We start from the raw sequence: 15,724 nt of genomic DNA, 5'->3' as shown, positions 1-15,724 counted from the left end.
AGGCAGCTGGTGTTGAAGAAAATCTTCCCACATCAAGATGAAGCCAAGGGGAAGTTCTCTCCTAATTGGTAGGGTCCGTACATGGTTCACCAGGTTCTAACTGGAGGAGCCCTTATTCTTGCAGAGATGGATGGAGAAGTCTGGCCGAAGCCAATCAATTCAGATGCAGTAAAACGATATTATGTGTAACCACTTATGATTCCCTTAATGATGTAATTTGAACTACGCCTAACCTGATTCCTGTTTAAGAGGGGATACGTAGGTAGCCCTATGTATTCGGTCATAATTTAATAAAAATTCCATTTCCCCCCGCTGTTGGAACTGGGGCAGAATTTTGAGGAGGACCCTCAAAATTCCGAAGTTAATTTTAGTTCATGCATCGCCAGAAGCGCCAGCCCAGCAAACTGGGGCAGAATTTTGAGGAGGACCCTCATAATTCCAAAGATGTTTTTTAGTCATTTAGCACAGCCGTCAAAAATGTCCGCTCAGCAAACTGGGGCAGAATTTTGAGGAGGACCCTCAAAATTTCGGAGAAAAGAGGTTGCAATGTCCTGAACCACTTCGCAGTCGTTGGTTCATCTAAAGAAAACTACTCTTGATTATATACGTTATATTTACTAAATCATGCATAACTATTATCCGAATTGTTGTTGTTTAGCGACGCTACCCCAATGACACACAACATCAAGAGCCCGGGGAAGACGAACTAACCTTTCCCCTTACAAAGCTCACGATTTTCTTTGGATGCAGGCACTCGACTTGCAATATCGTCATGTATATTTATGTACGCACACTTTCCCAAGAATGCAACTTCTCAGAATCATCACTTTCCCACAATTGCTATCCATACACAATCTTCCCAGTAGTCATATTGACGTAATCGGCTGTTAGCTAAGAGATCTTACTACTAATCGCCCTTTTACATTCTTGCATTGCACAAGGCTACCTTTCTACCTTTTGAGACTATGTTCTGTCTCCATCTGCATTTTGCATAAGGCTACCTTTCTGCCTTCCGAGGTTAAGCTCTACCTCCATCTGCATTTTCTGCATTGCACAAGGCTATCTTTCTGCCTTTCGAGACTAAGCTCTGTCTCCATCTGCATTCTGCATAAGGCTACCTTTCTGCCTTTCAAGACTAAGCTCTGTCTCCATCTGCATTTCCTGCATTGCATAAGGCTACCTTTCTGCCTTCCGAGACTAAGCTCTGTCTCCATCTGTATTTCCTGCATTGCATAAGGCTACCTCTCTGCCTTCTGAGACTAATCTCTATCTCCATCCTGCATGGGTGAAATATCGCCACTTTATTTTCTTGCATGGCTGAAATATCACCACTTTATTTTCTTGCATCGGCTGAAAGATCACCACCTTATCTTTCTTGCATCGGCTGAAATATCGCCACCTTTTATTTACGTCTTGCATCGGCTGAAAGATCGCCACCTTCTGCATTTCATGGGCTGAAAGATCGCCAAATTATCCAAAGGCGTCATTGTTCGGAGGCACCATTTTCATAGCCCGAGAACGCCATGCCATGGACCGAGGACCCCATTTTATCTTTTGCATATCATTATTCAAAGGCATCATGGTTCGGAGGCACCATTCTCAAATCCCGAGAACATCATTTCATAGCCTGCGAATCCTTTATAATACGCTTCATGGCCCAGGACGTCATGGTTCAAAGACATCATCCTAACCGTCTGAGGACAACATTCATGTTCCAATGGGAACTTGCATCACGTTTAAATTTACGCACAATATGCGCTCGTATTGCTTACTTGCAGGTACATCGGCTGGCAATAGCCATCTCAGCAATAGCGATCCCGCTCCGATTCCCGCAGCCTATCAATTTTCAGAAACCTCTCTCAATCTAAACATCACGTTTGTCCGTTTCAAATCTCTATCGGCATATTCCGTCAATGGTCCCTGAACTACATATGGCCTGATTCCTGTAAGACCAGGGATATGTAGACGGCTCAAAAACCAGATCTCGGTCAAAATTCTTTTCAATCGCCGCTTCCGGTCAAAATTGGTCATCTTATCTTTACCCGACAACTCTTTCATCCTCCTCGGGTAAAGAGGGACAACTGTTGATACCCATTTTTTCTCTAGGTATTTTTGTACCCAAAATACTTCCAAAATAGCATGTATGTGCATATATAAGCACACCCAAGAGTTTTAGTTTTTTTAATGATTTTTAAACCGATTTACTACCTATTTTAATACCACAAAATCCAATAGTTATTCTCAAAATTATCATTTTTTGGTGAATAACTTATTTCATTCCCGTATTTACACCAAAATATAATTAAGGTGATTTTTGCATATTTTTTACAAATTTATTTGGCATTTTTAAGCTAATTGCATGTAATTGCAATTATAGCCTATTTTACAATTAACAACATTTTATAATTATAAGATCACTTTTAGTATTTTTACATTAATATTTATATGTTATTAATTAATTCAGTGCCTTTAATTTATTTTTAAATCATCTTTTTACTATTTTATAAAATAATAAAAGGAGAGATTAGATATTTAACAAAAATCCCTTATTATTTCAATTCTAGCCAAATTGGCCACACCCACTATCAGATTCAAATGGCCCAATATCCTGATTAAATTAACCCAGCCCAATCCCCAATATAACGCGGTCCAATCTGAGCCATTGATCAAATAAGATCAACGACCCAGATTTAATTCCCTTAATTAAATTCAATCACCCCCCCAAAACCCCTCATTTCCACAGACAGTCTCTCTCTCTATATATATCATCTCTCCCTGTCCCTTCTCTCTAGAATCTTCTGGTTCTCTCTTCTCCGATGATCTCCACCGTCTTCCCGGCCATCTCCGGTCACCTCCCTTCAACCCCAAGGCTCCGATGGACTTCTCATCGTCCTTTTCAATACCTCGGGGGACCTTCGAGGCTTATGGACCATGGCGATTTGAGACCTAGGGGTTCCTGGTTCTTCTATATGCGAGTTCTCCGGTGTGATTTCAGGCGAAATCACACCCTATATGCCACGATCTATGAGGCTACGACAGGTTTTTCCCACTTCTATTAGGTTTCTTTTTTTTTGAAACCCTAACTCTCTCCTAAATCTCTCAAAAACGGTGTCATTTCATGCTATTCTCATGTTTTCCTCTGTGCTCTGTTTATTCTCGAGTTTATTTTGAAAGATTCTTTGCTTTGAACCATTTTTTTACTTTCTTCGAAATTAGGATTTCTGGGATTTCTTTTTATGCATGCTTCGATTGATTTTCTTTATGATTAAAACCTTTTCTTTGTTTATTTTGACCGATTTCTATGCTCTTACTGTTTTTTAGTTTGACTATGCTAAAAACCCTAATTTCTAGAAAATGTTTCTTCATTCGATTATGTGTGTTAGCATGTTTCTTTGCTTCGATTACCTGTGTTAGCCTAATTTCCTTTGTCTTGTCTCTATGTGTTAGCATGTTTCCTCGTTTGATTGTGTGTATTAGCCTGATTTTCCTTGCTTTGGTTCTGCCTGCTGGCCTATTTGCTTGATTCTTGTTGATGTTTCATAGTCACCATGCTTCAAATATGTCTTGCTGAATCTTAACTTATTTTCACTATCTCCGAGTGGTTATGTTTGTTCATCCCTTGTTCCTTCCTAGTTAACTTTGCTCGCTACTTTTGTTCATTTACCTCTATTTATATGTTAAAAATGCAGAATCATGACTTCACATGATTGATTCTGATTTTCCTTGATTGATTGGTAATTCAAAAACTTTCTTAAAAAAAAAACCTAACATTCTACCCGCCCGTTTGAATTAAATGTTTTTGTTACCTCATTTGTTATAGTACTCTGTTCTTTTAAGCCTTTCCTTAATTGGAATTTTCCTGAATTTGGTCTTACTCAACTACTATATGCAATATTGAACCTTGACTCTTTCCTTATTTAATCCTATGCTGATTTTTCCTATTTGCCTTATATGGTGCTGAATCTTTTCGTTTGATTTTGATTCCCTTAATTAATGGGAGTACTTCCTTGATTCTTTGATTAATTGATTCCGAGTTCTTCAATTAACATATTTCCATGATTTTTACCTTATTTTACCACCTACTTTTGACTATAAATACCCTAAGTCTTTACAAAAAACACACCACTGAATACTTTCAAAATCTGCATTCCCTTTTGCTCTACTGCTGTTCTCTGCTCCTTATTAGCCGGCTAAAAGCCAAGGCTAATATACTATTACTGCTTTGTCTTTGCATCCTACTCTTGCTCTTTTACTGGTATGTCTTAATTCAGTTCCCAACAATCATCCTAATGTGTTTACTTATAGTCTTTATATCTATGCCTATTACCTGCAGAGTTTGACATGTTCATATGCTACTGTTCGCTTTACTTTCCTGCAAATGCTTGATCCCTACTCCCTTACCCTCTATGTGTTTATAAATGGGGATTCATGGCATGGACACATGAATTGTTGTCCATGAACTAAATTTTGACCCCAAGTAAAGAGTGTGTCAGTATGTTTCATTGCTGATCATGCCCTTTGCCCCTCTTCCTTTGTTTACTGTTTGTGTTATGAATTCCCTATCATTACCCCCTATGTATGCTGAGTTAAAGTTTATGGTCTGGTAGCCTTTAAATGGCTATCCAGGCCCGAACCTGGGTTTCAATAAGTCATAACTCCTCAATTTGAAAATGATAAATTGGTCAGGGGTGTGCTAGCACTTCAAATTGGTTGGCATGACCACCAGCTTATCATTTCCCCTCCCCTGCACTTGCACTTACTCTTAGACTTTAAGTTCTGCCCCTCTCATATGAGCCTTGCCTTGGGACCTTGAGTTCCCTCTGAACTTGGACATTTGAAGGCTGGCTTTTCCATACTGCACTTTACTATAATTCTGGAATGTTGTTTTGGGGGTAAGCACTGCCTGGAGCTCTTGAAGCTCCTTGGAACTTTGACACATCTCAAATAAGAGAAGGCTTTGGAAACCTGGATCCTTGGAAGTTGGTTTACTACATATGTCAGACCGGGAGTCTGAATTAGGCCCTCCTTAGTTGGAATTCTGATTTCGGATGTTTTTTATTTATTTTTTGATTAATTATGGTCTGTAATAATTTTGTAATAATATTTGGGGTTGGCTAGTAAAACAAAAGGTGGGGAACTATGCATGCAAGGGGTAGATATCATGCCTATAGAGGTTATTATTTCTGAAATTTTGTATCCCATCTAGAGATGATGCTTGTAGGAATTACTGTCTCTAAAAGTTCTGCATCTTACACAAATAACTGAAACTCTGCATTTTCATATAGATGCCATGTCCATAGGAACTCTGCGTTTTCATACTATGCCTATAGGATTTTCTGCACTTTCATATAGATACCATGTCTATAGGATTTTCTGCAATTTTGCATGTGCATCCGTCATTAGGCAAACTTGTTATAGGATTTAAACAACTAACCAATTGCATATAGATGACCTGCCTATAGGATTTCTTTATAATAATAACAGTGTTTAAAAAATAGTGTTTAAAATCAGTGACACTTAGAAAGCATGCCTATAGGAGCTGTTAACTAACTTGAATCGCCAATTCATCTAAAATCAGTAGCAATAACGCGTAAGCACCTGCAGAACTTATGTTTTTGTATCTAACAAATCTTTTTTGCAACCAGTTTGCTCTCTTTGTTTTTTTCTCAAATTGATAGATATCATGCCTATAGGTTCTGTTTAACGCCTAGGCAAGCCTTAGGGTAAAACTTTATAACTGCATCAGTCTTTGATAATTACAACCAGCAGGCAGGCCTAATTCGGACTTCTTATCTTAAAATATGTGATAAACCAACCTGCCTTAACGTTTAAGTTTAATACATACCAAACCAGTATGTTCAAGACATGCTAAACTCTATGGCTTATCTGATTTAAGGAGGTTTACTTGAGCCTTACTTGCTTATTTTCCCTCCCATTTATTGCATTATGTGTTTTGATTGACGACTTAGTATTTTGTCCTTTGAAACTCCCAAAAAACCCCAACTCCCTCCCCTTTAGGATTAGTAGTCTCAATGCCTCCGAGACTGATAGGATTGGGGGCGGGTAGTAGCATGCAATAAGTAACGATACCATTCCACGCTTTAATACCTTAACGGGTAGGAAGGGTAGAATATGGATATGATGACCGGTGCGCTAATATCAGTGCGACCCCTCTTCCGAGGAGTGATTGCTGGATATTGCATTGAAGTGATCCATATTAATTATAAATCTAGGACCCCCCTCTCTTTATTTGCTTTCATCTTTTCTTGTAAAATTATTCAAATATCTTTTTTTATTTCTTCCCTCTCTATATACTTTCAAAAAATTTCAACCTAATTGCAATGTTATATGCGAGTCCTTATTTGAGCTTTGATTGTTCACTTGTAAAGTCACAATTGTAACATGGCCGGGAACCACACTAGTGGATCTCGAGGGGTGCCTAACACCTTCCCCTCAGGATAACTTCTAGCCCTTACCCTAATCTCTGGTATCTTCATCTCAAACCCTTCTTAAAGTGTCCTAATGCACTATAATCATTAGGTGGTGACTCTTCAACTTATAAATCCAATTCTCGAAAGGGAATAGAGTTGTCCTCCCAATGACGTATACCCAATTTCTGACTCCACGGTTAGAGAAAAGGGGGCGTCGACAAATATGGTGGTTAGTTTGTGGCCTTGACTTTGAGGGCGATTGCTCCTTCACCTCCCATGATAACTGATTTCTGCTCGAAGACCTTGCTTGCTTATGGACTAACCACTTTCTCTGTCATCCTTATCACAGAAAATACCCCTTCTCCGTTCAGACCCAATTCCCTTTATCTGTTGCATTGCTCATGAACTGACATTTACCAACCTTTGTGTTTCACATGAATCCCAAAGCATGTCAATTGTCGTCCACTCAATGTGCATGCTGTTCTTTCCTGACTTAACCCACTAGCATTGGCCTTGAGGTCTTTTGCTCCTTCACTTGCCATGATAACTTTGATTTCCACTCGAAGACCTTGCTAACCACTTTCTCTGTCATCCTTATCATAGAAAATACATCTAATCTATTCACCTAACACCCTCCATCTGTTACATTGTCCATGAATTGATATGTACCAAACCTTTGTGTTTCACCGAAAATACCTTTGATTTGTTCACCTAACACCCTCCATCTTGTTGCATTGTTCATGAATTGATATGTACCAAGCCTTTGTATTTCACAAGGATCCCAAAGCATGTTGATTATTACCAGCTCAATGCGCTTGTTGTTCTTTTCTAACTTATGACATTTTGATGTATTAGCCAGACCCCGTTTTGTGAAATTGGACAGCTGGTGGCAAATTTTGAAGTCATTTCTCACTTTTTCTAACCGCACAAACTCAGGAAGAAGAAGTGAACAAGACAAAGAGAACAGAGTGAAGGACAATGGAAAAAGATGATTCCTAACTAGAAAACTACAAAGTGGAAACCTATCAGTTGTGGATACCAACTCTAATGACCATGACATGCACCTATGGCCTATTCTGTTGAGCAAGTCTGATGTTCAACTCCTGTTATACCCCTAAACCATGAAACTGGGCTTCAATGCTCCGATTATCCAATCTGATTCACAATCCTTATTCGACTTGTGGTGCCCGAAGGGTTTTCACCATCAAGCCTCTCTCATTTTGATTCTTTCTCTCCACTTATCGTCGCCTTACGGTGCCCGCGAGGGTTTTCACCAATAAGACTCTCTCATTTTTTATTTCTCTCAGCTCCCGTCGCCTTACGATGACTGTGAAGGTTTTCGCCAATAAGACTCTCTCATTTTCATTATTTTTCTGCTTGGACCAGAGTGTTGCCCCTGATATGAATTACCTCTCCTTTCTTGACTTGGCACCTCTCGAAGACTGATTGGAAGGTCTTTCTTTGGACTGTAACGTGGGCTTTTGGATGGGGTTAGAAAGAAAGGATATCAAAGGCTCAAAACAATTCACATGGGTTCAAAATTACAACTTTCGGAATCAGATTTCTTACAACAACCACAACTTCTGCCCCAGTTTCTTGCTTGGGGACTTTTGGATTTTTATTTTGATGGGACCGAACCGTGAGGCTGCCTATGTATCCTTTAAAGGAATCAGGTCGAACATAGTTCATGACATAGGAATTACTTTGTTGTTGTGATTTTCTCTTTTCTCTTTCTTTTCTTTCTTTTTTTGCTTTCTTTTTCTCTTTTTGTTGTTTTTCTTCTTTTTTTTCTTTTCGTTCTTTTCTTTCTCTTTTTTTTTCCTTTTTCTCTTTTTTTTGATTTTTATTTTTCTTCTCTCCCTTTTCGTTCTTTTCTTTTCTCCTTTTCCTTTACTTATCTTTCACGCTTGTGTTTCTGATCTTTGCTACTGATTCCGAAAGAGGGGTATGAAAGAAAATAAACAAGGCTCAAAGGGATGACGAAGGATAAGGTGTTTAGATAGCAGAACAAAATGCCTTCGTCATTCCAATCTCCAAAACATGCCAAGTGCAAACTACACAATTAAACAAACCAAGGAAAAACTTTGTAACATCTTTTGATTTTACTAGACTTGATAATCATATCCACGCATTTGCCTTCTACATCTGTTAGTTACCAAGCCCCATTGGACAACACCCTCACTCACATTACCACGAACAGTCCCCTACAAATTGGGGCAAACTTGCCATTATCTTCACCTGATGCAGCATGATGCATTTTAACAGTGTATTTTTATATTCTACCTGCCCCAGTTTCACACAATTCGGGCTTGAAGTGATCTCAAAATGCTTTTACTTATTTCCCTCAAATGTCCTTACATCTTCAACATTATTTCATTGCTTCGTGATTATACTGACATTTAAAACCAGGCTGAGAATTACACGTGCATGTCATGTCACTACAATCAACAAGAAAAGAACTATAAAAAGAAAAGAGAACTAAACGAAAATGACTAGAAATTACAGAAAACAGAAAATTACATTAGACAAATGGTGAAAGGGTTTGGACAACAAAGCAAACAAACTAAACTGGGGCTACAAACCTAGAACAAACCTAGACAACACTAAACGGGCTATTATGACTAAACAAACTAAGCAAAATAAAAGGATAGATGCGTTTGAGTCACAAGACAATATCCGGATTACAACCCTGAAATAACCCGGATAGCAGAAATGACAACAAAATAAACCACCAAAACTCCTCCCTGGCTAACCAAGAAAAGAAAGTCTTTCCAATCATCAAACTCAACATCTTAGCCACTGAATTCTGCATCAACAATACTAGGACATTCACAAGTCTCCATCACATTGTTCTTAATAGATTGCCTTTGGGTTCCCTTTGCCTTCTCATTCTTATGATCAACCTCTGATAGCACTGAAAGCTTCGTAGCACATGGACCTCCAAGGATCCCAGAAGAATTCTCACGTTCCTTTTCAAAATAAATCATACCCACCATATGTGTCTCATTATGCACAGGTGACAGACTTTGGCTAGTGTCTGCTGCATCTGGATTTTGCACGATAATGTCGCCTGCATCAATAAGCTTCTGAATGGAGATTAGAGTTAATCATAGGTTTATAAAAGTGTTTTGTAAATGCAGTTTTTTGGCTTAGTGATTTAATAGAGAGTTTGGGAAAATCCTACTGAGAATTAGGTCATGGTTCTTTCACCTTTTGAGCCAGGTGTTTTCCACGTAAAATACTTGTGTTCTTTACTTTCCGCATTTACTATTTCAGCAATAGTAGGTTAAGGAACACTTAGAAAAACCAGATACTTCTATAATTAGTTTAAGTGAAAAATTGGATACCACACAAATCACTCTTGTGTTGTATTGAAGTTAAAATATCAGGAGAGACTTGGGTTTACGTTTTTTCTATAGCGTATCCCATTAATATGTTTTTAGTGCACGGTTAAGGGCATTATCTTTGAAAGCAAACTGACTTTAATTGTATAGTTAAAATTGCGTTGGCATCAAAATTGTTGAGCAAATTCTAATTCAATTATTTTATGTATTAATAAATCCCAAAAGTGAGAATATGTTGGTTGTCAATAAATCATCAAGTATGTACATATTAGTTTGTGTTTTAACATTAAAATAGTTAATATAACAAATTGTGTAACTTTAGGTTGATATAAGTTGATGTTGTAAAAGGTACTTTGTTGAGATAATATCACGACCTAGAATTTCCACCGCCGGGACCGTGACAGCGCTTAACATTTCACTCGCTAGACAAGCCAACGTTAGAACAATTTATCCTTGTTAACAATTTAAAAATTTAATAATGAGAAGAACTAATTTAACTGCAATAATCCAAAGTAAATAATGCGGAAACTAAATTTAATACATCCCTGAACCCATTGTCACAAGTGCACGATCTACTAGAATAGTACATACAAGGGTCTGAAATAACATAAAGCTCAGCTAAATAAAAATAAAGAAGGGGACTCCAGGAGCTGCAGGAACTGAGCAGCTGTACCTCAAGTCTCTGCATGCTGTCCAATCCGAGCTCTCTAGTAACCGTCGCTGGGACCGACTCCAAAATCTGCACAATAAATGCAGAGTGTAGTATGAGTACAACCGACCCCATGTACTCTATAAGTGCCGAGCCTAACCTCGACGAAATAGTGACAATACTAAGGCGGGTCACCTACACTACCACCTGTATGCAGTATATAATAATGACAAAAAATGGAAATACAAAACAAGATTTAACAGTCAACTGTGAACAATAATTACAGCCTCAAGAAATGAACCAGCGTCGTCCAGAATTACTAATCCTTAGCATTTCAAATGAAAATACCGAAAACCAAACATAGCTCAAGAAATGGAACACATAAGTTGTTGCGGCGCGCAATTCGATCCCACCATACAACACAAAATACTCCCTTATTTCACCATTGTCACACCTTCTTTTTCTACACCCCCCGGAAGAAGTATGTATATAAGGGAGTTTTTTCTAATTTAAAGTGACAATCGAAACGGGATTAATTATTAAAAGATTCAGAGTCACCACTTGGGATAATTTATGGTATCCCAAGTCACTGGTTCAAATCCCGAATCGAGGAGAAGATTGATTCTGTATTACAGTCTGCGAATACAGAAATCCGGGTAAGGATTTCTATTAACCCGGGAGAAGGTGTAAGGCATTCTCGAGTTCTGTGATTTTAGCACGGTCGCTCAACTGTTATATTCAGCTTAATTATCTGATTTTAAACAATTATGAACTTATGTGCAAATTTTAACTTTTAACTGCTTTTATTCATTTTTTAAAGAAGATTGAACGTCGTTTAAAATACGTTTTTGGATCGCGCCACATGAAATGCACCCGCAATCCTAAACATATTTTATTCAACATTTAAAGATTTGGGTTTGGGTCACATGAAATGCACACCCGAATTTAAGGAAAGTAATTTTTAAATAGTGCGCCTAAAGCAGCTACGCGTTTGCAACTTTGCGAGGGCCATGAAATTTGCTAAATAGATTATAGATTTGGTTGTAGGAAAAGCAAACTAGCAAACAATCCCAAACCCTACGACTCATCTCAACAAATCATCCACAAGATTCCCCTATACCTACTACTGTATCAACAACCCTAATTCTGCTATTTCTTCTTAATTAGTTTACTATCAGATTGGTTTCTAATCACACTAGGAAATTTCGTTGCAAATCAGATACAAACAGTTAAGTACCATACACGCCAAAATAGAGAAGAATATTTCAAACACTTAACAAATGACATGAACAAATGGAAGCAAATATTTCAAACATTCTACTATGACATGAACAACAACAACATCTAACATCCAAATGCAATCAAACACTGAATTGACTCAAAAACATATATATGAAAAAATTGAAACTCGAACCTCAAACCGGAAACGAAGAACAATGGTCTCAAATCGAACCTCGCCGGAAACTTGAACCGGAATCAACCTCGACTTAACTCCATTCCCATACTCGAAAGCCAAAAGTCGAAACCAAATGAAGAACGGAAATGTTCTTGTCGGCAGACTCGAACTTCAAATGGAAATCTGGAATGCAAAGAAACTTGAACGCCAAAATAGAGGCTGAAAAGTGAACGTAACGTTGGAAACTCAGCTGTACAATACTGTTTTGAAGCTCGGACAATCATACATGAAGTCGAACAGAAAACGTTGCAACGCCGGAACCTCGCCGAAATCTCGAACGGAACTGAACGGACATAACGAACAGATCCGGTGACTACGAATGTGCTGTAACAGGACTCGATCTCAATAGGAACGTTACACCAAATGGAACGACAGACTTGAAATTTAGTCGACAAACTCAAACGAACTCTCCGCGAGCTTTAAACGAAATCCATTGACGAAACAAACTTCCGTCGCTAGTTTCTGGCGAGCCTTGGTGAAGGTGGCTGGAGACGGGTCTGTTTGGTTGGTGTTCCGGCGATTTTTGGTTGAGTAACTAGCGGAGATGAGGTCATTTTGGAGGCGAGCAGCGGCGCTAGGCTACAGGGTGGTCGACTGGTGGCATGAATGGCGGCTGACGTTGAGATGGAGTTTAGGTTTTTTGGTTTTGAAGGTGATGAAATCTCATGAGGGAGGGGTTGTTTGGAGAAGACGATCCGGGGGGGTCGTTCTTTGCGCAGCTTTTCTTGTTGTTTTTCCCTTTTTCTTTTTGATTTTTTAAGCACTAATTTATAGGTAGAGTCTAGGTTTAGGTGTATCTTTGTGTATTTTGCCCATTAGTCCCTAGGTCTTTTGTGTTAAGTCCTTAGGGTCTTCTTTATTTGTTTTTTATTCCAAAGAAGAGTCTAAAAAGGTCCCTAGACTTAACGGACTAATTCGAATTGGGCCAATAATTGGGTTCTAAAACTCTTAAAATTATGATCCAACACCTTAATTGACTCATTTTAAAGTAAGATAAAAATACTACCTCATGCCAAAGGCTAACATGAAACTATTATATATATATTTTTTGTTTTCAAAATTATATAAAGATAAAAATAAGTACTATTTTTGTATATTTCTATTTGAATTTATGAAAGATACGTAAGCTAAAAATATATTTTTTCGTAATTTTTCCATTTTTATGACGAAAATAAAGTAAAGAAGTTAAAAATAGTTGAAATAGCTATATTAGGCCTAAATTAAATATTTACATGCTAAAATATAAAAAATCTTGGGGAGGATCAAAAATCACATGTCTACAACCATAATAACATCAACAAAAGATAATATATAAATATATTGCGGCGCACAATCCGATCCCACCATATATTAATATCAATATCATAATTCACCCTTATTTCACCATATCAATCCACCTATTGCGGTGCACAACCCGATTTCATTGTATAGTACGAATTCACTCTTATTCTACCATATCAATCTACCCTTATTACACCTGCTGCGGTATGCGGTCCGATCCCACCATATCAGTACCAATACTCAATGTGCACAGTCAAATCAACAGTTCAAACCACAAAAACCTTTACGATCAATAAATACCAAACTAAACTAGAGAGGGAAACCTTGTACAACATAGAAATCTACATAAGTAATACTACATAACGTGACCAATCCAGTAATTGACGATTGGAATGTGCAAATAAGTCAATTTAAGCAAATAGTAGGGAATTATGAAACTATGAAAAGAGCTAACATCATTAACAGTAGAAGACATTGATTAACAGGTAGCAAGTAAGCATGGAAAGTATTTAGAGCATATAACAGTTAAGACAGAGAAGGAAATAATTAAGGAAAAACGGAAAATGAGGGAAAACAGATAATTCGGCGGCGAATAAGCACTCATCACCTCGCATATACGCCGCTCACATGAAATTCACACAGCACATAGTCTGAGGGTTCTTAATTCCTTCAAGTCAAGGTTAAAACACAACATTTACCTCGCTCCAAAGACCACTCAAAGCTCAACCACAACTTTGCCTTTCAAATAAGCCTCCAAACTAACAATATCTAGCAAATTACCAACAAAATGATTCAAATAAGCCTTAGAAATCACCCATGGTTGCAGAAGATTCAATATAGGTCATTATTGAGAAATTCAACTCCTGGGTCTGCTTGGTCCAAACCCGAAATTCGGACCAAAATCCAATTACCCTTTCACCCGTGAGCCCGATTATGTAATTTATTTTGGAATCCAACTTCAATTTGAGATTTAAATCCCAATTTTATAAAAAATCCTAATTCTACCCAAATACCCAAATTTCTACCATAAAAATACTAGATTTTAGGTTGAAAACTTGTGAAATGTAATGAAAGATTGAAAGAAAATGGGTTAAAATCACTTACCAATGATTTGGCGAAGAAAAGGGCATGGAAAAATCGGTCATAAGATTTTCTTGTTTTGAAAATTTGAAGAATGAGTGAGAATCCCGTTTTCTAGCTATTTGGTCAGTTGCAGGTATCGTATTTGCGACCTGGTTTTCGAACATGCGAACCCGCAAATGCGAACAAGTCTTCGACAAAATAGTGACGAGGCTAAGGCAGGTCACCTACACTACCACCTGTACGTAGTATATAATAATGACAAAAAATGGAAATACAGAACAAGATTTAACAGTCAAATGTGAACAATAATTACAGCCTCAAGAAATAAACCAGTGTCGTCCAGAATTACCAATCCTTAGCATTTCAAATGAAAATATCGAAAACCAAACACAGCTCAAGAAATGGAATACATAAGTTGTTGCGACGCGCAATCCGATCCCTCCGTACAACACAAAATCCTCCCTTATTTCACCGTAATAACATCAACAAAAGATAATATAAAAATATGTTGCGGCGCACAATCCGATCCCACCATTTATCAATATCAGTATCATAATTTACCCTTATTTCACCATATCAATCCACCCTTATTCCACCTATTGCGGTGCACAACCCGATCCCACTGTACAGTACAAATTCACTCTTATTCCACCATATCAATCCACTCTTATTACACCTACTGCGGCATGCAGTCCGATCCTACCATATCAGTACCAATACTCAATGTGCACAGTCAAATCAACAGTTCAAACCACAAATACCTTTACGATCAATAAATACCAAACTAAACCAGAGAGGGAAACCTCGTACAACACAGAAATCTACATAAGTAATACTACACAACGAGACCAATCCAGTAACTAACAATTGAAAGGTGCAAATAAGTCAATTTAAGCAAATAGCAGAGAATCATGAAACTATGAAAAGAGCTAACATCATAACAGTAGAAGACATTGATTAACAGGTAGCAGGTAAGCATGGAAAGCATTTAGAGCATATAACAGTTAAGACACGGAAGGAAATAATTAAAGAAAAGCGGAAAATGAGGGAAAATAGATAATTCGGCGGCGTATAAGCACTCGTCACCTTGCATATACGCCGCTCACATGAAATTCACATAGCACATAGTCCGTGGGTTCTTAATTCCCTCAAGTCAAGGTTAAAATCAACACTTACCTCGATCCAAAGACCACTCAAAGCTCAACCACAACTTTGCCTTTCAAACAAGCCTCCGAACTAACAATGCAAATTACCAACCAAATGATTCAAATAAGCTTTAGGAATCATCCACGGTTGCAGAAGATTCAATTTAGGTCATTATTGAAAAGTCAACTCCCGGACCCACTTGGTCCAAATCTAAAATTCGGACAAAAATCCAATTACCCTTTCACCCGTGAGCCCGATTATGTAATTTGCGTTGGAATCCGACTTCAATTTGAGATATAAATCCCAATTTTACAAAAATCTCCAATTCTACTCA

This window comes from Nicotiana tabacum, chromosome 21 (assembly GCF_000715075.1).
Source record: "Nicotiana tabacum cultivar K326 chromosome 21, ASM71507v2, whole genome shotgun sequence".
NCBI classification, from domain to species: domain Eukaryota; kingdom Viridiplantae; phylum Streptophyta; class Magnoliopsida; order Solanales; family Solanaceae; genus Nicotiana; species Nicotiana tabacum.
The sequence above is the reverse complement of the archived record's forward strand: the minus strand, read 5'-3'. Positions refer to the sequence as shown.